This window comes from Zalophus californianus, chromosome 9, assembly GCF_009762305.2.
Source record: "Zalophus californianus isolate mZalCal1 chromosome 9, mZalCal1.pri.v2, whole genome shotgun sequence".
NCBI classification, from domain to species: Eukaryota; Metazoa; Chordata; class Mammalia; order Carnivora; family Otariidae; genus Zalophus; species Zalophus californianus.
This window is the reverse complement of record NC_045603.1, coordinates 57,210,190-57,231,693: the sequence shown is the minus strand read 5'-3', so window position 1 is coordinate 57,231,693 and position 21,504 is coordinate 57,210,190. Positions and strand designations below refer to the sequence as shown.

The following is a 21,504-nucleotide window of genomic DNA, read 5'->3' as shown; positions in this document are numbered from 1 at the left end:
AATGCCTAGAGACTGCTTCCAAGTAATGTCCAAAAAAAAAAAAAAAGGTGGAGGGGAGCCCAGGAGAAACCTGGGCAGAGTCCAACATGCTCCCTGACTGGAGAACACAGGAGTGAAAGTCTGAGAAAGCAAAGGAGTCTAGAGTTCACAAAGGAGAGTATGCCACTCTTTTGGGGAAAATATTTGTAAACCATGTATCTAACAAAGGAATTGTATCTAGAATATATAAGCAACTCTCAAAACTCAAAGAAACAATTAGGAAATGGGCAAAAGACATAAGCATACATGTTCAAAATCATTAGCCATTATGGAAATGCAAATTAAAAACAGATGAGATATCTCTACATACCTATCATAATGGCCAAATAAAAAAATACTAGGGCGCCTAGGTAGCTCAGTCATTAAGCGTCTGCCTTCAGCTCAGGTCGTGATCCCAGGGTCCTGGGATCGAGCCCCACATCGGGCTCCCTGCTCAGCGGGAAGCCTGCTTTTCCCTCTCCCACTCCCCCTGCTCATGGGAATTCCATAATAAAGAAAGAAAATCTTTAAAAATAAATAAATAAATAAAAATGAAATATGTAATTACTCTTGGGCATTTATCCCACACAAAGAAAAACTTATGTTTACAGAAAAACCTGAATATGAATGTTCATAGCAGCTTTATTCACAATGGCCAAAAATTGGAACCAACATAGAAGTCCCTCAACAGGTGAATGCTTAAACAAACTTGGGACAACCATACCACAGACTACTACTCAGCAACAAAAGGATACAAACTATTGATACATGCAATAATTTGGATGGATCTCAAGGGAATTATGCAGAGTGGGAGAAAAAGTCAATCTCAATAGGTTATATATGGTATGATTCCATTTAATTAACATCTTGACGTGACAATATTAAAGAGCTGAAGAATTGACTAGTAAAGCCAGTGTTATAGGTTCATGAATGGGGTGGAGGTAGGTGGATGTGGTTATAAAAGGGTAACAGGAAGAATTCTTATGGGAACGGAACTGTTCTGTTATCTTGACGGGGGCTGTGGATATATATAAATTCACACAGTGAAATTCCACAGAACTCCCCTTAACACACATACCCATGCACTGAGAGCAGTGCATGTACAACTGTCAAATCTGAATAGACTCTATAGATTGTATCAATATAAATTTCCTGGTTTTTACATGGAACTATAGTTATACAAGCTGTCACAACTGGGAGAAAGTGGGTGAAAGGCACATGGAATGGAATACTGCTGTACATTTTTTTTTTTGCAATTTCCCATAAATTATACTTATTTCACAATGAAAAGTTAAAATAAATGACTGAGAAATGATAGATTATAAAATGAGTAAAGAGCGGGCGCCTGGGTGGCTCAGTTGGTTAAGCGACTGCCTTTGGCTCAGGTCATGATCCCGGAGTGCCGGGATCGAGTCCCGCATCGGGCTCCCTGCTCGGCGGGGAGTCTGCTTCTCCCTCTGACCCTACCCCCTCTTGGGCTCTCTCTCTCTCAAATAAATAAATAAAATCTTAAAAAAAAAATGAGCAAAGAGCAACATTTAAAAAGTTATTATAACTATATTTCATATGTGTAAAAATCTAAAGGAAAAAGGAGCATGTTAGGTAGAAGAAGTAAAAAAAAAAATCTCTGAAATGGTAGAGATAAAAACACACTATGACGACTGATAGCAGATTAAAAATTGCAAGAGAACAAATCAGGGTGAGAAAATAAGTAAACAGCAATAGAAGTCAACCAAAATAAAACAGAAAGAAAAAAAACATTAAAATAAAATGAACAAAGCATCCATGAACTGTGTGGGACAAATTCTAATTGCCTAATATATGTGTCAGTGGAATTTCCAAAGAAGAGTCAGGGGAAAAAAAATATTTAATGAAATAATAGCTTCCAAGTTTCCAAATTATAATAAAACTATAAATACACAGATCCAAGAAGCTGAAAAAAACCAAACCAAGACACATCATTACCAAATTACCTAACACTAATATTACAGTAATACAGAGTAAATTTAAAAGCAGCCAGGAGGAAGGATATATTACATATAGAGGACAAAGATGAAGACGATAACAGAATTCTCACTGGAAACTATTCAAGTCAGAAGACAATGGATTCATATCTTAAAAGACTGAAAGAAAAAAACTGTCAACCACAAATTCTATACTCACAGAAAATATCTTTCAAAAATGAAGGCAAAATAGACTTTTTCTGTACAAAAGCTAAACATCATCACCGGTAGACCTGTGCAGGTCCTTCAGGCTCAATAAATATTGTCTGGATTTACACAAAGGAATAAAGAGCATCAGAAATGGTTACAATGTGGATAAATATAAAAATCTTTTTTTACTCATTATTCAAATATTTTTAAAGTTATAAACTATTCAAAGCAATAATTTAAGATACACTGTAATTTATATATATACAAGTATATATATGCATGTGTATATATGTGTGTATATATATGTATATGTGTGTATAAAATAAATCTGTCAAATATATATATATATATATACCTTCAAAACACACACACACACACACACACAAGTAAAGTGTATACTTGGAATAGGGCAATGGTCAGGAGGGAAGAAAAAGCAGTATACTATTGTAAAGTGCTTATACTATACATGAAGCAGTATAACATTACCATGAAATGGACTGTATGGCCCATAATTGGAAAAATGGCAATCAAGAGAAACTCACTTAGGAATCCCAGACACTGGGCTTTAAATCAGCCAATTTAAATAAGACCAAAAAAGGAAACGATGACTAAAGAATTAAAGGAAAAGTGTAACAATGTTTCAGAAACAGAATATTAATAGAAAGATAGACATTATAACAAGGAACCAAACAGAGGCGCCTGCATGGCTCAGTCGTTAAGTGTCTGTCTTCGGCTCAAGTCATGATCCCAGGGTCCTGGGATCAAGCCCCGCATCTGGCTCCCTGCTCCACAGGAAGCCTGCTTCTCCCTCTCCCACTCCCCCTGCTTGTGTTCCCTCTCTGCCGTGTCTCTCTCTGTCAAATAAATAAATAAAATTTTTTAAAAAGGGGGGGGAACCAAATAAAAATTTTGGAGGTGGAAAGTACAGTAACAAAAATGAAAAACATAAACAGAGAGGTTTGATACAAGATCTGAACAGGCAGAAGAAAGAATCAACAAACTTGAAGCTAGATCAATTAAGAATATCCAGTCTGGGGGCACCTGGGTGGTGCATTCTGTTGAGCATGGCTCTTGGTTTCAGCTCAGATCGTGGTCTCAGGGTCATGAGACTGACCCCCACATGGGGCTCTGGCATCTGCATGGAATTGCTTGGGATTCTCTCTCCCTTTGTCCCTGCCCCCCTCCAAAATAAATAAATCTTTTTTTCCTAAAGGTTTTATTCATTTATTCATGAGATACAGAGTGAGAGAGAGACAGACAGAGGCAGAAGGAGAAGCAGGCTCCCCGCAGAGCAAGGTGCCCATTGTGGGATTTAATCCCAGGACACTGGGATCACACCTGAGCAGAAGGCAGACACAACCGACTGTGCTACCCAGGTGCCCCAAAATAAATAAACCTAAAAAAACAAAACAAAACAATATCTAGTCTTCGGGCACCTGGCTGGCTCAGTCAGAAGAGCATGCAACTCTTGATCTTGGGGTGAGTTCCAGCCTCACGTTGGGTGTACAGATTACTTAAATAAATAAACAAAAACTTTAAAAACAACAAACAAAAAGAATATCCAGTCTGAGGAACATAAGGAAAAAACATAGCTAGGGTAGTGAGGGAATAAAAAGAAAGAAAAGGCATTCAGTCTGGAAAAGTAAAACTTTTTCTATTTGCAGAGGCAGCTGGGTGGCTCAGTCACTTGGGTGGCCAACCCTTGATTTCAGCTCAGGTCATGATCTCGGGGTCCTGGGATCCAGCCCCAAGTTGGGCCCCTTGTTCAGCCGGGAATCTGCTTGAGGATTCTCTCTTCTGCTTCCTCTGCCCCTCCCCCCACTAGTGCACTCTCTCTCTCTCTCTAAAATAAATAAGTCTTCAAAACAAAAAAATTTTTCTATTTGCAGATGACATGATCTTATATACAGAAAATCCTAAGGAATCCACTAAAAACTAATAAACAAGTTCAGAAAGGTTGCAAAATACAAGGTCAACATACAAAAATTTATTGTATTTCTATACACAAGTAACGAATATTCCAAATATGAAATCAAGGGGAGAAGTCCATTTACAGTAGTAACAAAAATAATAAAATATTTAGGTATAATTTTAACAAGGAAGTATAAAAGAATAGGATTAAAAAAGTGTAAGGCTTATATATTAAAAATTATAGGGCGCCTGGGTGGCTCAGTTGGTTAAGCGACTGCCTTCGGCTCAGGTCATGATCCTGGAGTCCCAGGATCGAGTCCCGCATCGGGCTCCCTGCTCAGCAGGGAGTCTGCTTCTCCCTCTGACCCTCCCCCCTCATGTGCTCGCTCTCTCTCTCTCTCTCTCTCATTCTCACTCTCTCAAATAAATAAATAAAATCTTTAAAAAAATTATAAACAATCACTGATAGAAATTAAAGAACTTATTATTAAATAAGGGGGAAGATGTCCCACGTTCATGCACTGAAAGATTTAATATTGCTAAGGTGGTAACACTCTCAAAACTGATCTACAGATTCCGTGCAATCCCTATCAAAATCCTAGCTGGCTTTTTTTTTTTTTTTTTTTGAAGACATCGACAATCTGATCCTAAAATTCATATGGAAATGCAAGGGACCTAAAATAAACAAGATAATCTTTTTTTTTTTAAGTAATCTCTACACGCAACATGGGGCTCAAACTCACAACTCTTTTTTTTTTTTTTTTCTGGATGAAGAGACTTTATTTCAGGAAGACACAGAGCTCTGAGTGGGAATTCTTTTCAATATGCACTAGGTGGCAATATGAAGAATGTCCAAGCCTCTGTGATGGATAGACACACTCTCTGCTGAAATGTCTGGGGAGAGTCACAGCTTTCTCTCTGCCTGTGTGAAATGGCTCCAGAGGGTAAGCCTTTCCAACTCCTCAACAGACGAACAGAGGCACAAAGCAATGCCCGCTCCGTGCAATGTCCATAGCTCTCAGGAAAATCCTCACTTTACATGCCTCCACTCCCACACCAGTGCAGATCAGTTTAGATTCAGCACACCTGAACTGTCATTGACTTATTTTCTTTTTTTTTTTCAGTTTTTTATTTTTTTTTAAATTTTTTATTGTTATGTTAATCACCATATATTACATCATTAGTTTTTGGTGCAGTGTTCCATGATTCATTGTTTGTTCATAACACCCAGTGCTCCATGCAGAACGTGTCCTCCTCAATGCCCATCACCAGGCTAACCCATCCCCCTACCCCCCTCCCCTCTAGAACCCTCAGTTTGTTTTTCAGAGTCCATCATCTCTCATGGTTCGTCTCCCCCTCTGACATACTCCCCTTTTCTTCCTCTCCTGTTATCTTCTTCTTTTTCTTTTTTCTTAAAATATGTTGCATTATCAAACTCACAACTCTTAAGATCAAGAGTCACATGCTCTACCAAATGAGCTACCCAGGCACACCAAACAACACAATCTTGAAAAAAGAAAAACAAAATTGGAGGACTCACATTTCCTAATTTCAATTTACCACACAAAGTAACAGTAATCAGAACAGTGCTATAGTGGAATAGAACTGAAAGCCCAGAAATAAATCTTTATATTTGTGGTCAACCAATTTTCAAACAAGGAGGCCAAGACAATCAAATAGGCCATGGACAGTCTTTTCAACAAAAGGTCCTGGGACAAGTGAATAGCTAAATATAAAAGAATAAAGTTGGAACTATACCTCATATTATACACAAAAATTAACTCAAAACAGATCACAGACCTAAATGTAAAAGCTAAAACTATAAAATTCAACGTGAAACACTAGAATAAACCTTCATGACCTTGGGTTAGGCAAAACTTTCTTAGACATAACACTAAAAGCATAAGCAACAAAAGAAAAAATAGATCAGCAGACTTCATCAAATTCAAAACTTTTGTCTGGGGGCGCCTGGGTGGCTCAGTCGTTAAGCGTCTGCCTTTGGCTCTGGTCATGATCCCAGGGTCCTGGGATGGAGCCCCATATCGGGCTCCCTGCTCAGCGGGGAGCCTGCTTCTCCCTCTCCCACTCCCCCTGCTTGTGGTCCCTCGCTTGCTGTGTCTCTCTCTGTCAAATAAATAAATAAAATCTTAAAAAATAAAATAAAATAAATAAAACTTTTGTCTGTAAACAATACCATCAAGAAAATAAAAAGACAACTCACAGAATAGGAAAAAATATCTGCAAATCGTGTATCAAATAAGGAACTTGTATCCATAATAAAGAATTCTTACAACTCAATAAAAAGACAAGTTATCTAAAAAAGAAAAGGATTTAAATACACATTTCTTTAAAAAAATATACAAATGGCCAATAAGTATACGAAAAGAAGCTCAATTCAACATCGTTAGTCATCAGGGAAGTGCAAATCAAAATCATAATGATATTACTTGACACCTACTAGGATGGCTAGAATCAAAAGACAGACAAGTTTAGTTAAGGATAGATAAATTGGGGCCTTCATACATTGCTAGTGGGAATGTAAAATTATGCAGCCACTATGGAAGCAGTTTGACAGTTCTTCAAAAAGTTCAACAGAGTTATCATATGATCCAGCAATTACACTCCTAGATATATACTCCAAAGAAATGAAAACATATACCCACACAAAAACTTATAAAAAAATGTTCACAGCAGCATTATTCATAGTACCCAAAAAGTGGAAACAACCCAAATGTCTACCAACTGAGGAATGGATAAGCTAAATGTGATAGATCCACACAATGGAATATTATTCAGCCATAAAAAGGAATAAAAGTACTGATACATGCTACAACTTGGATGAATCTTGAAATATTACGCTAAATGAAAGAAGCCAGACACAAAAGGTTCATATATTGTCTAATTCTTTTTGTAAGATATATCCAGAAGAGGCAAATCCACAGAGACAGAAAGCAAATTAGGGAATGGGGAGTGATTATTTAATGAGTATGGTATGGTTTACAAAATGACGAAAAAATTTTGAAACTAGAGAGAACTAGTGGTTGCACAACATCATAAATACACTTAAATACCACTGATCTATACACTAAAACTGTTAATTATAAGTTATGTGAATTTCACCGCAATTTTTTAAAAAAGACATTAACTTAGAAGGGGAAAAAAGTATATACCCATACAAACAAAAAATAATGTGAGAGTATATACTTTACAATTCCATTTATATAAAAATCTAGACAATGCAAACCATTCTATAGTGACAAAAGTTGATCAGTGGTTGCCTAGGATCACAAGTTGAGGGAAGTATTAAAAATGGGGATAAGGAAACTTGTGGAGGTGATATTTTTATTATCTTGACTGTGGTAATAGTTTCATGAGTGAATAACACATACGTCAAAACTTAACAAACTGTACACTTTTAATACGTACAGTTTACTGTATGTTAATTATAGCTCAAGATCTATTTTGAAAAAGATGGGGAAAGGGGAAATAGGGCAATGTATTCATGCTGGCAACTCAATAACTGATAAGGGAGTGATAAAAACAGTTTTATTTTACCTTGATGAGTATACAAACAACACCTGGCAAAACTGTACATGGAGAACCACTCACAGTAGCATATAAATTTGAATTTCTGTAAATTTACAAATACTTCTATTAACCAACATTATAATTTCAGAGATCCTGAATCTTCATTTTTGACTGATTTTCGGGTAGTGCTAAAAACCCTCTCAGTTCTAGCAAGTACTACCATTAGTATGATCTGTAAATAAAGATTCAGACATACCAAGAAAGCTCCTACAAGAAGCCCTAGTAAGGTTCCTTAAAGCTAAAACATCTGTGAACAGTATTTCAAGTGTGATGAAAACAACACAAAAGAGTCCTATCATCCATACTAATAATCTTTTAAGAATTTCCCTGTTAATACTTATTAACCTTTTGTAAGATAAAGTAAACACCTATTTTGTAAGGTAAATATCTATTTACCTTTTGTAGATATTCACTCAAATAAATTTAAACTGCTTCAAACTTAGAAAAGCTTTAAAGTTAAAACTCTAAATTAGATTTTTCTTTACCAAAAAGTATGTCCATTGTTTCAAAGACAAACAAAAAGTATGATGTATTCACTAGTGGGAAAAGTTATGGAAATGAGGGTGAAGTTCAGTCAAAACCACTTTACATTCATGTATTTATGACAGGTGAGGAATGACATTATCTAATGACATCAGCTACCATCATCTCTCACTTCGACTATAGCAGTAGTCTTTTTTATTTCTTAATTCAGGTGAACTCAGTCTTAATATACTTTAGTCTCAGTTTCTTCATCTATTAAATGGGTACAATAACACTTCCAACCTCACAAGTTTGTGTGACAATTAAATGAGAATACAGGTATAGCACTTAGTTTGTTGCCTAGCACACGGAAAGTGCTCCATAAATGTTACCTATAATTACCTGAATAAATGTTCAGCCTCCATGAGTCCAGTGCTGGAATGGCATCACATATAAGAAACAAGTCTAACCTCAAAAAAAAAAAAAAAAAAAAAGTTAAAAGCAATTTAAATCTTAATATATTGAGACTCCCAAAGAAAATTAAAATATCCATTTCAAAATCCATAGCAGCTTTTTTTGTTTTTTAAGATTTTATTTATTTATTTGAGAGACAGAGAGAGTGCACACATGAGCAGGGGAGTGGGAGAAGTAGACTCCATACTGAGCAGGGAGCCCAACTTGGGGCTCAGTCCCAGGACCCAGAGATCATGACCTGAGCCGAAGACAGACACTTAACCTACTGAGCCACCCAGGCGCCCCTCCACAGCAGCTTCTTAATATCTTCTTTCCCAATTCCTTTTGCTCACAATGTTTCTCATAACCCTACACCTGCCCTGAACCCTCTATATCCATTCCTACTTTTTTTTTAAATCCATTGCTTAAATGCACAGTTTTATTTTTTTATTTGTATTATTTTTTTAAGTAAACTGTACGCCCAACATGGGGCCTTGAACTCACGACCACAAGATCAAGAGTTGCATGCTGTGGGGTGCCTGGGTGGTTTGACCAGACTCTTGGTTTGAGCAACCGACTCTTGGTTTCCACTCAGGTCATGGTTTCGGGGTCCTGGGATCAAGTCCTACCACCAGGCTCCAGGCTGGGTGAGGAGTCAGCTTGAGATTCTCTGCCTCCCCCTGTCCCTCTGTCCCTCCCTCAGCTAGCACTCACTCTCTCTCTCTAATAAATAAATCAAATCTTTAAAAAAAAAAAAAAAAAGTCGCATGCTCTACCAACTGAGCCACCCAAGGGCCCCTACCTATTCCTATTTTCAATTCACAGTACAACACTCTGCTCACTTGGCTCTTTCTCCTCTAATGATCCACTCTTCTTATAAGCAGTTCTTGGTCCACTTTCTAATATAAGTTAATCATCCAGTCTTACTGCTTGAAATTCTTCAGCTGTTTTCTACCCATTATCCTTTTATACAAGCCAATTCTAGAAACTGAGCTAGCAGATAGGGAATCCCTCTCAGTAGATGAGAAGAATATAAAGAAGCCAGAGACAGAATTTTCTTCTGTGAGTAGAAATAAATACTATAAGCACATAATTTAGTATCTCTCCTCTCTGACTACAATATTTGTTATTATTATTATTATTGCCATTGCTTATTACAGGACTCTGAGAGGTGGCTGCTGCTTAATCCACAGTAGGAACTCTGCGGGCTGAATGCCACCACTAGAACCCTTAATATGCCAAGCCAGTCTGTGTTCTTGGAACCCTCAAAATACCAAAATAAGCCCCACTGTGTCCTATGCTGAAGTGAAGAGTATCCCTAACTCTTCAGTTTGTTTTACAACTCTATCCCATGAGTTATCACATTGCTAAAGTCTGCCTTTCCGATATCATTCTAAGATTTCTATGAAAAAGCTCTTCTGGTTTCTTTATAGCCCCTGTACCTTCGGGTTTTGGCATTAGAGATGTGTGGGAGTTTGGTAAGGGTTGGGAGGCATGGCCAGGATATCGCCCTTCCCCTTTTCACCACCAACCTTGGTCCTGAAACACTGTCAGCCTGGTGATTTTGTCCCCCCAGGAAATGCCTTATTCTCCCCTATGCAAAGAAATTACTAGTTGCCTTTCCCCACAGGCCCTCAAGCCGTGCCCAGATGTGCCTGATTTTTAAGTGGGCATAGTGAGTTCATGCTGAGAGCCTTGCCATACCAAGAGTTAGTTCTCTATCCAACACTGACTTAGAGAATCAAGAGCAACATAATTCAAAACACACACCAGGACTTACTGATGTTATGGTTTTCTGGCCCTATTTGTAATTTTATCAAAATTAAAAGTGGAATACTTTCGGAAAGAAGTTCAATTCCTTTCTGCCGTCCAACCTCCATAACCCCCATGTAGTTTGCTAATAAAATGCTATAGCCTCATAACTAATTTCTCTACTTCCTCTCTGGGCACTCTGCTATCCGTTCTCCCCAAAGAAGCATGAGTGATCTTTTAAAACTGTAAATCAGATTATTTAGCTTTCTTGATCAACCAGCTTCTTTCTACCAATGGTTTTCCAACATCCTAAGTGAGGTCTACGGAGCCCTACAAAATCTGGCCCCTGCCTATTCTTTTTTTTTTTTTTTAAGATTTTATTTATTTATTTGAGAGAGAGAGAATGAGAGATAGAAAGCACGAGAGGGAAGAGGGTGAGAGGGAGAAGCAGACTCCCTGCTGAGCAGGAAGCCCGATGTGGGACTTGATCCCGGGACTCCAGGATCATGACCTGAGCCGGAGGCAGTCATTTAACCAACTGAGCCACCCAGGCGCCCTGGCCCCTGCCTATTCTTGAACATACCAAACCACATACTCCCCATGAGGCCTTTGTTTTGTTGTTCTTCCTGCCAGAACACTCTTCTCCCATCAGGAAATGCTGGTTCTGCCTCCCTTTAAGTAACAGTTCACACACCACTATAAAAAGGTCTTCCTAACCATCCCATCTGACTATCCCCCTCTCCCTTACTCTGTCACATCACCACATCTATTTTCTTCATACTACTCACCATAATCTGTAATTATTTATTTGCAAATTGTCTATCTTTTCAAATGAAATCTCGTATGTCTTGTTCTTATCTGTACCTCCAATGTGAAATAGTGCCTGACACATAAGCAGTGTAACAGTTTTCTAACTGTCTGATTAATTTACAAAGCTCCAAAAACTAATGATGTAATATATGGTGATTAACATAACAATAAAAAAAAATAAAAAATAAAATTTACAAAGCTAAATAATACCTCTGAGGTAAACTTTGGTTTTTTAAAAAATTTTTTTAAACTTATTTGTACAGCCAGGGTGCCTGGGTGGCTCAGTCATTTAAGGGTCTGCCTTCGGCACAGGTCATGATCCTGGGGTTCTGGGATCGAGTCCCACATCGGGCTCCCGGCTCAGCAGGGGGGAGTCCGCTTCTCCCTCTGACCTTCCCCCCTGCTCATGATCTCTCTCTCACTCAAATAAATTTTTTTTAAAAATAAACTTATTTGTACAGTCAATAGGATGGCCAAGCCGTCAAAACCCTGTGTTCTTGTCTTCATTCTAACAAACTGCCTTGTATTCTCAGCTCCCGTGCTTTCTCTGAAGACAAAATCTGCACTCAGAAAATAAGATGGCAATCTTATCTGGCAACACTGTTCTCTGCGGTCTGTGAGACCCAAACCCAAGGTTCTCAGGCAGCAGCAATTGACAAAGATCTGGTTACCAGCACTGTACTAAGGAGTGCCTCGCAACCCAGAACAACCAGGTTAAACTGATACAAGGTGCAAACGCCTTCAAGAGAACACAGTTGATAAAGAGTTCTGTGAAGTACTCCAAACGCCTTGAAGATAACCTCACAAGAGTAGGAAGATTCAGTTCAGCCATCTGACTGGTGGTGTGTTCTATAAAGCCTTAATAATGATCCTGTCACCAGGAAAACAGATACTGTGCCCCAGCCTTCTAATCAGCTGCATTTAGCAGCCAACATCCATCTTTTGCAATAAAATGCCACCTCGAGAGTTCCTATTCCCATCAAATTATCACAGGTTTGGGCAACAGATAAATCAGAAACTACAGTTAACAAATCTACTTGTCTGGGACCCAAGACAATTAATTAAACTTACTTGGAAAAGCAGAATAAATAGCCTCCAGTTACCTGGAGGCAAGTTTTAAAGATCCCAACAACTGTAACACTTGGACACACCAAAATGGCTGTAATCTGCAAACCAGCCACATGTCACTTCCAATAGTACTCTTACACTGAAAGTGACCTTCCCCCTCAAAATTAATAATGTTTAAAGTCAGGTGAATCTTGAACAATGACTCTGACTTTTCTCTAAAATAAGGGCTATGACAGCTACCTTAATGAGAGGCCCAATAAATTTAGGGTAAGGGGCTCATTGTGCTGACATTGTCACCTCATCTAGGACTTCAGCTGATTCATCCTGATGGGCTGACAGGTCACTGACATCTGCACCTTGCCCAAGATTCTTGTTTATTTCACATATAAAAACACTGTCTCCTCAAGACAACTGCAGTCCAGACCTGTTCTCTTGCTGTACAGCCTTTCCTTTCCTGACTTCACTGAGACCTCAGAAAAAAAGTTGTCATTTCAGGCTCATATAAGTGACTCTAGATGGCTAACAAGGCATGGAAGAGATGGGAATAAAGCTCATAAAAGGACCAGTGTTAACATTCAGGTCTTACCAATTTTTAAAAAAAGGATAAAAAGAAAAAAGATCAAAATCACCTGGGGAAGAAACTAATCTTTTCATCATTAAGAGATGTTTGGTATTATTATGGTGATTTGGAAAACAGTCACAAAGTCAGGACCTGAAAATGTCTGGTCCTTGGCCACACCAAGTAATCACAGACGACATCCTTTAAGTAAGCTTTGTTTTGACATAAACTTCAAGAAGAAAGGGCAATAATAATTAAAAAAAAAACCCACAAACTATCCAATTCATTTAAAAGGAGCAATGGAAGGAAAGGAGGAAGAGAGAGAAAAGGAGAAAGAAAGAAAGGAACAAGGAGGAACAATGAATGCCCAATGTTGTAGATCAAACATGGCCACAGATTATCTGCAGCAATTCCCATCAAAAAGTGGAGTTCATTTCCTCCTTACCCTTTGAATCTGAGCTGGCCTTGTGACTTGTTTTGTCCGACAGAATGTGGCAAGAATGACACTGTGCAATTTCTGAGCCCAGGCCTTAAGAAACCTTGTAACTTTCACTCTCACTCTCTTGGGACCTAGTCACCATGCAAGGTAGCCAAGAAAGACTGCAGGAGAGGCCACCGTACCCTGGATGACAGCTCCAGCCTAATGATAGACAACACTGGAGTGAGGCTACCCAGGTACAACCAGCCCCTGGCTAACCTGCCAACTGACCACAAACACATGAGTAAGCCCAGCAAATTCCATGTGCAATAGAGGCAAGCCAGATGGGCCCTGCCCAAATTGCCAGCCCACTTAATCATAAGCAAATAAACACTTGAGGTTTTTTGTTTTTGTTTTTGTTTTAAGATTTTATTTATTTATTTGAGAGAGAGAGAGCACAAGCAGGGGGAGAGGCAGGCAGAGGGAGAGGGAGAAGCAGACACTCCCTGCTGAGCAGGGATCCCTATGCGGGGCTCGATCCCGGGACCCTGGGATCACGACCTGAGCCAAAGGCAGACGCTTAACTGACAGAGCCACCCAGGCACCCTAATAAACAGTTGTTTTAAGCCACTAAGACTTGGAGTAGTTTGGTTGACAACAATAGGTAACAGAAATACCCGCAATCAGCTGAGACTAATTCAAAACATCAATACTGACACACTCAAAAGGAGCATGTGCATTCCCATCATGTAAGGAAACTAGAATCTCTAAATAATACATATAACCACTCTTCATAGATCAGACATATATCCCAGAATCCCAGCAAAACACTCATTAATAAATTTGTTCCAGCATGTATCCCACATGTAAACAGCTGCAGAAGATATGTGCAAATATATGTATCCCACAAAGAACTCATATATAAGATATACAAAAAAAATTCTACAAATCAGTAAGAAAAAGACAAACAGCACAATTTTTTAAATGGACAAGAACTGAAAGCACTGGGGTGCCTGGGTGGCTCAGCCGGTTGAGTGTCTGCCTTCTGCTTAGGTCGTGATCCTGGAATCTGGGGATGAAGTCTCGCACTGGGCTCCCTGCTCAGCGGGGAGCCTGCTTCTCCCTCTCTCTCTGCTCCTCCCCCCACCCCACTTGTTCTCTCTACCCCCCCTCACTCTCTTAAATAAAAATAAACAAAATCATGGGGCGCCTGGGTGGCTCAGTCGTTAAGCGTCTGCCTTCGGCTCAGGTCGATCCCAGGCTCCTGGGATCGAGCCCCGCATCGGGCTCCCTGCTCGGCGGGAGGTCTGCTTCTCCCTCTCCCACTCCCCGTTTGTGTTCTCTCTCTCGCTGTGTCTCTGTCAAAAAAACAAATAAAATCTTAAAAAAATAAATAAACAAAATCTTAAAAAAAAAGTTGAAAGCACTTCCCAAAAGAACATCCTTGAAAGACCAATATGCACATAAAGACACTCCACATCAGTGGTCATCAGGGAAATGCAAATTAAAACCACAAAAAGACATCACTACATCCCCAACAGCTACAATTAAAAGGACTGACAGTACTAAGTATGGTCAAAGACACAGCACAACCAGAACTCTCATACACTGCTGGCAAGAGAATAAATTAATATAACCACTTTGGAAAACTGGTAGTACTTATACTTCTATCCCATGAACTAGCAATTCCATTCCTGGACATATAACCAGAGTGCTTACATCTATGAAAAGACATGTATAAAGTGTTCACAACAGTATTATTCCTAACAGTCCCAAACTATAAACAACTCAATGGAAAACGTATGGTACAATCAGAAAATGAATATTACCTACCAATAATAAAGAACAAACCACTGCCATATGCAACTACATTCATGAATCTCAAAGACAATGTTGAGCAAAAAAGACACAATAGTATATACTGTATGACTCTATTAACATGAAATTCAAAAACAGATGAAAACTAATCTATGGTAATAGAAATCAGATTAGTGATTCTGCGGATATAAGCGTATTTGAAGTGATAGCTTATAACTGACATGATGATGGATGCAGCTGGTTGTGCACCTGATCATCCAGCCAACCAACAGATGCTGCTAGGCTTAGTTCTGCTTTAGGAAGGGCACATTCTAACCCCTGCACTGGTTTGGACAGCCTGGCCTTCTGTGGCTCCATGACCAAGTCAGTGCCTTAGTTTAAAACATCATCATTTTCCACTGGCCTCCTTAGGCAAAACACACTATGATAAGGGTAATCTTTAAAAAATACAAATATGATGGCATAATCCACCCACACCCCTACCATACACACACTCCCCTTCTTAAAATCCTTCAAAGACTCTCCATTTCTTATAGGATAAATTCAGCACTCTTTAGCAGGATACTTATGTTCCTTTATGATCTGGCCCCTGACTACCTTTTTTCTTTCTCTCCATATATCCCGAGTTCCATAACAAAGTATCTGTAGTTGACCTAGAAAGCTATGCTTTTTTCTCACCTCAGTATCTCTGGCTAAGTAATGCATGTTCTACCTAGAACAGCAGTTCTCGAAGTATGGTCCCAAGAGGTCTAAGAGGTCCACTATTTTCACAACAAGATCTTATTTATTATGATAACACTAAGATGTTATCTGCCTTTTTCACCATGGTGAAATGGTAGGTATAATTGCCACTCTTAGCATAAATCAAGGCAGGGGTATCAAACTGTACTAGTACTAGTACTATCATATTCTTCACCAGCCCACACCTGTAGCTTAAAAAAGAAAAATTTTACTTGTAAATATCCTTGATAAAGCAGTAAAAATTAATAATTTTATTAAATTCCACTCTTGAGTACATGTCTTTTTAATAATAGTAATGGCAAAATGGGAAGTATAAACCAGTTCTGCAGCATATCAAAGTACAATAATTGTCTCAAGGAAAAGCAACTGAGCTGCAAGCTAAACTAGCTACTTTTTTCATGGGATACTACTACTTCCTGAGTAAGCAAATAACAGGCAAATTATGGTTATGTGGCAATGTTCTGCACAAAAATGAACAAAGTGAGCCTGTTCCTTCAAAGAAAATAAGTGATAGTATTTGTTGTCAGTGATAAAATTCAAGCTTTTCAGCTAAAATCAAAATTTTGAAAAAGTGTATCTTCTCTGAGCTTGAAAACTTCTTAATACTTAAAGCTTTTCTGATGAAATGAGTGATATTCATGAGTGTTGTTTTTTTACTTGTATAATGAACTGTGTCAAACATCTGGAAGATCTGCATTACTTGGTGACCAATATTTTCCAACTGACCAATTCATGATAATTCAAAAATCACACATGGATAAAAGATCCATTCAATGTACAAAATAAATGAATTTTAATGTCACTAAGTGCAAAAGTTCATTTATATGGCTTCAGATTCTACACTGCAACTAATCTTTAAGGAACTACCACATGTTGAGTTCGGGTATAGTATCAAAGAATATCCAATTACCCAAAGTTATTAAAATACTTCTCTATTTTCCAACTACATATCTCTGAGGCTGGATTTTTTTTTCAAATACTTGAACGAAGGGCACCTGGATGGCTCAGTTGGTTAAGCGACTGCCTTTGGCTCAGGTCATGATCCTGGAGTCCCAGGATCGAGTCCCGCATCGGGCTCCCTGCTTGGCGGGGAGTCTGCTTCTCCCTCTGACCCTCCCCTCTTATGTGCTCTCTCTCTCTCTCTCAGTCTCTCAAAATAAATAAATAAATCTTTTAAAAAAAATACTTGAACGAAAATGACACATTGCAACAGACTGAATGCTGATGCAGATGAGAACGCAGCTATTTTCTGTTAAGCCAGACATTAAAGAGATTTGCAAAAATGTAAAACCATGTCCATCCTTCTCACTAAATCTTTTGTTTTAAAAACATTTTCCAGGGCACCTAGGTGGCTCAGTTGCTTAAGCGTCTGCCTTCGGCTCCAGTCATGATCCCAGGGTCCTGGGATCAAATCCCACATCAGGCTCTCTGCTCAGCAGGGAACCTGCTTCTCTCTCTCCCTCTGCCTACTGTTCTGCCTACTTGTACTCTCTCTGTCAAATAAATAGGTAAAATCTTAAAAAAAAAAAAAGTTTTTTCATTTAAAAAATGTGTTACAGGGTGGGGTGACTGGGTGATAGACATTGGGTAGGGTATGTGCTATGGTGAGCGCTGTGAATTGTGCAAGACTGTTGAATCACAGATCTGTACTTCTGAAACAAATAATGCAACATATGTTAAGAAAAAGAAAAAGAAGAAGATAGCAGGAGGGGAAGAATGAAGGGGAGTAAGTCAGAGGAGGAGACGAACCATGAGAGACGATGGACTCTGAAAAACAAACTGAGGGTTCTAGAGGGGAGGAGGGTAGGGGGATGGGTTAGCCTGGTGATGGGTATTAAAGAGGGCACATTCTGCATGGAGCACTGGGTGTTATGCACAATGAATCATGGAACACTACATCAAAAACTAATGATGTAATATATGGTGATTAACATAACAATAAAAAAATTTTTAAAAATGTGTTACAGGGGCGCCTGGGTGGCTCAGTCATTGGGCATCTGCCTTCGGCTCAGGTCATGATCCCAGGGTCCTGGGATTGAGCCATGCATGGGGCACCCTGCTCAGTGGGAAGCCTGCTTCTCCCTCTCCCACTCCCCCTGCTTGTGTTCCCTCTCTCTGTCAAATAAATATATAAAATCTTTTATAAATAAATAAATAAATAGTTACATATAGTAATATGTAAGGAACTTACTATTATTTTAATGAATTAATAAATATTTAAATATTTTCCTAGTTTTGACTTCCAATACAGTAAATACTGGCAGATATAACCCACATAAATAAAAGTTCTTTGGCGTCTATAATAATTTTTCAAAGAATTGAGAGGTCAGAGACCAAAAAGTTTGCTAATTTAGAATTTCCCCTGGCCCTCTCGTGCTTCAAGGCCCTTAGAACTTAGGTAAAGTTAACCTGCTATATTTGCATATAGTGGAGAGCAAAGACTACACTCTTTCATTGGCACTCAATTAGTGGTGTGTTACAAGAAGGCTAAAACGTAATTTGATGCCTATGCCAAGTGCTCCACTATAAATATGCATGGATAAAAAAATTTCAAATTGGTTATTTTGTATATAGCCACCATAACCAAATCTTCTGTCTCAAATCTGGAATCAATTGCTAGTAGAAATGTAAACTGCCAGGGACACCTGGGTGGCTCAGTTGGTTAAGCAGCTGCCTTCAGCTCGGGTCCTGACCTCAGGGTCCTGGGCTAGCGCCCTGCATCGGGCTCCCTGCTACTCCCTCTCCTTCTCCCTCTGCCTGCCACTCCCCCTGCTTATACGTTCTTGCTCTCTGTCAAGTAAATAAATAAAATCTTTTAAAAAAAAAGTAAACTGCCTATATTCTTACTTTTTTAATGCCTATATTTTTAGAAGGCAATTTTACACTGTTTAAAAATTACAAAAGTATACATTTTTAGCAATTTACCTTAATAGTTTATTATTCCAAATATGGAAAATGACATATGTACAAGGTTATTCATGAAGCACTCTTTGTAACTGCAAAAGACTGGGAAAAAAATCAAAATTCTCTTTAATAGGAGAATGATAAAATAAGCAGTACAAACATATCCTGTAATACTCTTTAGACATACACAAGAATAAGGAAATTCTTGTACTTATAGATTATACTGCTAAGTAAAAAAAGCAAGACATAGAACCATTTTAGTAAAATGGGGGAAACAGAATATATATACGTATTTACATATATGCTTATAAGAAGATAGGATGTGGGGCACCTGGGTGGCTCAGTTGGTTAAGCATCTGCCTTTGGCTCAGGTCATGATCTCAGGGTCCTGGGATCAAGCCCCGCATAGGGCTCCCTGCCCAGTGGGGCATCTGCTTCTCTCTCTCCCTCTGCTCCTCCCCTGGCTCGTGCTCTCTCTCTCAAATAAATAAATAAAATCTTTTAAAATTTTTAAAATTAAATTTAAAAAAAAGAACACAGAATGCACAAAAACTGGTAATAAACTGGTAATAATAGTTGCCTCTGAAAAGAGGAACTGACTAGTTTGGGTTATAGAAGCAAGAAGAAATCTTCATTCTGCTTTTTTCTATCCTTAGAATTTTGAGCCATGTAAATGTAATACCAATTTAAAAAGTAAATCTAAAAATATGTAAAAATCTTCATTTCACAGAAGGAATAACTTATCTTTTTTTCCTCTAGCCTCAAAAAATATCGACTCCTAATTTTTAACTGTATGTTCAATGCTGCCTAAACCAGGTAACTATAATTGACATAAAAATAAAAGATACCCACTATGAAGCCTTTGAATTAATGTGTTAAGTGGTTAACTAGTGATTTGGGGGTAAGGTAAGGATCTTCATCTTTTATCTCATATACTTCTGAATTATTTAAATTTCTTACAATGAGTACGTATTACTTTTGTAATTTGAAAAATGTCAAGAGTGAAGACATTATATTAAAAAACCTATCGTTTTGGGGCACCTGGGTGGCTCAGTCAGTTAAGCGTCTGCCTTCGGCTCAGGTCATGATCCCAGGGTCCTGGGATCGAGCCCCGCATCGGGCTCCCTGCTTTGCAGGAAGCCTGCTTCTCCCTCTCCTGCTCCCTCTGCTTGTGTTCCCTCTCTTGCTGTGTCTCTCTCTGTCAAATAAATAAATAAAATCTTAAAAAAAAACAACCTATAGTTCTGACTTTGAATTGGAAATATTGATATGAACTTGTGATACACTTTCTTAAAAAAAAAAGCCACCTTATTTCCTAGCGTTGTTCACTGAAAACAGAAAAAACAAGGACAAACCCACTAAGCAATTAGTACCTCTTACACACAGAGTAGTCTCCAAACTTCATTTCCACAAAACAAAGAAGCTATCATAGGTAAGGGATCACATCAAAAAGACACTAGAGTCAAAAAAAAAAAAAAAAAGGCTAGAGCCAACCTGAAGAAGCTCCCATTTGCCAAGACGAAGCAATCAATGAAACATCAATACAGATAAAACTGTAATTGCTGAAACACATAAACAGGCTTAAATTGCAGTTTATAATGACAATTAAAAAAAACACTCATCAATCACCTTTGCAGGATGTTAGTGAACAAAGTCATTATTTTGAAAACAGTAATGTTAATTAAAAGAAAGACTCGGGCGCCTGGGTGGCTCAGTCGTTAAGCATCTGCCTTCGGCTAGGGTCATGATCCCGGAGTCCTGGGATCGAGTTCCTCATCGGGCTCCCTGCTCAGTGGGAAGCCTGCTTCTCCCTCTCCCACTCCCCCTGCTTGTGTTCCTGCTCTCGCTGTCTCTCTCTCTGTCAAATAAATAAATAAAATCTTAAAAAAAAAAAAAAAGAAAGACTCAAGCATTTGTCTCACCTTTCCTGTGCAAGATGTACCTCACAGTAACCAAACAGGTGATGGAGAGGATATCACTTTATAAAAACATTCCAGCTAAAATAAATTAAGAAATGATAGAATTTGAGTATCACTATTTAAAACCCCCTAATGAAGTTCAATGAAGTAAAGGGAATATAAACAATGATCATCAATGGCTGCTGACATCATAAAAATGAAGACTAAAAGACATCACACACCTCCTCCTAATAGAAGCGCACTATAAAGTATTCTAGCCAAAACAATGAATCTAAATCTGGTCAAGTCTCTAGATGTAACTGCCAATTTGAAGGAAATACAGAGGAGAGAGAAACATGTTAAATGACACTAGTATGATGTTAATCACCAAATCCATCTGTGGGAAACTAATGCACAGATGACCCAGTCCTTCAATAAATAAACTGCAAAGAAAAAAAAGGGGGGGTCTTTTAGATTAAGAGACTCTAAAAATACGGGCTCCTGGGTGGCTCAGATGGTCAAGCATCTGCTTCGACTCAGGTCATAATCCCAGGGTCCTAGGATCGAGTCCCGCATCAGGCTCCCTGCTCAGCAGAGAGCCTGCTTCTCCTCCCTCTGCTGCTCCCCCTGCTTGTGCTCTCTCGCTCTCTCTGTCAAATAAATAAAATCTTAAAAAAAAAAGAGAGAGACTCTAAAAATACACTGACCAACTACAAGGTATAGACTTTATTTGGATCCTATTTTTTTTAATTTGAATACTGTTTTAAACATATCGTCTGTTTTAAAAACTTATGATCAAGGAAATATGAACACCAGATATTTATATATTAAGAAATTACTGTTATTGTAGATGTACAAATAGTATTGGTATTATGTTTTTAAAAAGTCCCTATTTTGGGGGGCACCTGGGTGGCTCAGTTGGTTGGGCAACTGCTTTCGGCTCAGGTCATG

At 38.5% G+C, this 21,504-nt stretch overlaps 1 protein-coding gene across 4 annotated transcripts in view; it reads right to left on the bottom strand.

Annotated features, from left to right (window-relative positions):
* R3HDM2 (R3H domain containing 2) overlaps positions 1–21,504 on the bottom strand; it is a 157,946-nt gene that overhangs the window by 108,729 nt on the left and 27,713 nt on the right. For 2 of the 4 annotated variants that reach the window (XM_027592282.1, XM_027592292.1), the window contains exon 2: positions 8,535–8,597. The exons of 1 other annotated variant lie outside the window; for it this stretch is intronic. The gene's annotated coding sequence lies outside the window, so the exon portion shown is untranslated. Of the gene's footprint in view, positions 1–8,534; positions 8,603–21,504 lie in introns of all 4 variants that reach the window. One more of the 4 variants, XM_027592283.1, reaches the window with a different exon arrangement.